Consider the following 3,015-nt stretch of genomic DNA (forward strand, 5'->3'; position numbering starts at 1 on the left):
TCAATGCTGTCTTTGTACCCAGTAGTAAAGTGTAAAAATGCTCCTGCCAGCTTCTGCTGAGTGCTGCATCCGAAAACGCAGCTTCGAAACAACATCATGACTCTCCAGGAAAGTCTGGGAGACTCCCACATTTTTGTGGGATGGGTGGACCTGGTGATGCGATTCTCTGTGAATGGAGCCATAATAGCCCCATCCCTTGCATGTGATGCCACGAATCAAAGGGCTTGGTCATGTGGAGCAGGGCCAAATGTCACAATTTAAAATATTGACAAGTATGGCATGCTTGTTTGTGTTTTATTGCATAAACTAGGTAAATTGAGAGTAGTGACCGCATCATCTATGAAATGAAAGCACTTTTTAAAAAGGTGCCATGCGTATTTCTACACGGGACAAATTGGAGAAGAAAAAAATGTCCTAATAGCGGAGTTAGGTGGGGCATGATCATCATGTTCTTAAAGTCTAAACAAAGAGGCAAAACAAGAAAACAGTGACTTACAGTTCAAGACAATATAGGACAAGTATACAGGTTGAGTATCCCATATCCAAATATTCCGAAATACGGAATATTTTGAAATACGGATTTTTTTGAGTGAGAGTGAGATAGTGAAACCCTTGTTTTCTGATGGCTCAATGTACACAAACTTTGTTTAATACACAAAGTTATTAAAAATATTGTATTAAATGACCTTCAGGCTGTGTGTATAAGGTGTATATGAAACATAAATGAATTGTGTGAATGTACACACACTTTGTTTAATGCACAAAGTTATTAAAAGTATTGGCTAAAATGACCTTCAGGCTGTGTGTATAAGGTGTATATGAAACATTGAAACATAAATTCATTCTGTGCTTAGACTTGGGTCCAGGGGCGGATCCAGAAGAAAATGATAGGGGGGGGCACCATAGAAGGGGCAAGTACATTTGCGTGCGGCTTCGGTGCATGTGAGGTGGCGCTTCTTATACAATGCCCACAGTTGTAACGCTCATTATGCAATGTCCACTGTACTGGTAGTGCCCCTTATATAGACCCCATAGTAGTGGTGCCCCTTTTGCAATGCCCGTATTGCCCCCAGTAGTAATGTTGCCTGTAGTAATGTCCCCAGTCATTATGCCCCCAGTGGTAATGCCCCTGCAGTTATGACCCTAGTAGTTTACCCCCCCCTTTAGTTTAGCCTCCCAGTGGTAATGCCCCCAGTAGTTTAGCCACCAGTAGTAATGCCCCCCTGTAGTTTGCCCCATTGTAGTTTTGCCCCTGTAGTTATGCCCCCCTTGTAGTTTAGCCTTCAGTAGTAATGCCCCCAGTAGTTTGGCCCCTGTAGTTATCCCCCAGTAGTTTGGCCCCTGTAGTTATGCCCCCAGTAGTTTGGTCCCCCTGTAGTTTAGCCCCCAAGTAGTAATGCCCCTGTAGTTAAGCCGCCAGTAGTAATGCCCCTGTAGTTACGCCGCCAGTAGTTAGCACCTTTGTAGTTGGCCCCCAGTAATAGTCCCCCAGTATTTTGCCCCCAGTAGATGCCACCCAGTAATAATGTCCCCCAGCAGTTTGCACCCAGTAGATGCCCCCCAGTAATAATGTCCCCCCCATAGTTTGCCCCCAGTAGATGCCCCCCAGTAATAATGTCCCCCAGCAGTTTGCCCCCAGTAGATGCCCCCCAGTAATAATGTCCTCCAGTAGTTTGCCCCCAGTAGTAATGCCCCCTAGGAGTTTGCCCCCAATAAATGACCCCCCAGTAGTAATGCCCCCAGTAGATGCTCCCCAGTAATAATGCCCCCAGTAGATGGCCCCCAGTAAAAATGTCCCCAGTAGCTGCCCCCAATAGATGACCCCCAGTAGTAATGCCCCCAGTAGATGCCCCCAATAGATGACCCCCCAGTAATAATGCCCCCTACGAGTTTTCCCCAATAGATGACCCCCCTAGTAGTAATGCCCCCAGTAGATGGCCCCCAGTAAAAATGTCCCCCAGTAGCTGCCCCCAATAGATGACCCCTCAGTAGTGATGCCCCCAGTAGATGCCCCCCAGTTATAATGCCCCCAGTAGTTTGCCCCCAGTAGTAATGCCCCTTGTTGATGCCCCTTGTTGATGCCCCCCCAGTAGTAATGTCCCCCCAGTAGTAATGTCCCCCCATAGTTTGCCCCGAGTAGATGCCCCCGCTGCATTAAGGAAGAAAAAAACATACTTACCGAGCCCCGTTCCCGCTTCCAGGCCGCTGCAGTCCTCCTCCTCCCTGGGCGTCCGCTCCTCAGTCAGCACTATGAGACGTCATGACTGACATCTCTCCCATAGCGCACGCCGCACAGTGACAGCGCCGGAAGCCGGAGCTCAGTACTGAGCTCCTGCCTCTGGCTGCTGGGCGCCCGCTGGTAACACAATCTCAGCGGGCGCCCGTCATCTCCCTGTGCGGCGCCGGCGCCGGTTAGGGACAGGGGACAGAAGGCCACAAATGACAGGGGGGGCACAGGCCCGAGTGCCCCCCCCCCCCCTGGATCCGCCACTGCTTGGGTCCCATCGCCATGATATCTCATTATGGTATGCAGCTATTCCAAAATACGGAAAAATCCGATATTCAAAATACTTCTGGTCCCAAGCATTTTGGATAATGGATACTCAACCTGTATAAACATGGCTGCAACAGCAGACAACACTGCAATAAATATCAGGGTGGCAGAAAACGGGGAGAGTTGGTACCATCAATGGGAATATTGAAAGGATGATAGGTTAAGTCAGAGATGGAAAAGCACATGAGGGATGAGGGCCCTGCTTGTGAAAGCTTACATTCTACAGTGGAGGTGGCACACAAACAAGGATGACACAGATGGGGTGGAAAAAAAGTGAATGTGGGACAGAGGGCTTAGGATGAGAGACAGCTGGGTTCAGTGAAGAAGTGAGTTTTGAGAGCCTGTTTGAAGTTTTGTAGAGAGGTGGAGAGTCTGAGGTGGCAAGGTAGAGCAGTGGTTCTCAACCACGGTCCTCAAGTACCCCCAACAGTTCATGTTTTCCAGGTCTCCTCACAGGATTG

The sequence above is a fragment of the Pseudophryne corroboree genome, chromosome 1 (assembly GCF_028390025.1).
Source record: "Pseudophryne corroboree isolate aPseCor3 chromosome 1, aPseCor3.hap2, whole genome shotgun sequence".
In the NCBI taxonomy this organism is placed as follows: domain Eukaryota; kingdom Metazoa; phylum Chordata; class Amphibia; order Anura; family Myobatrachidae; genus Pseudophryne; species Pseudophryne corroboree.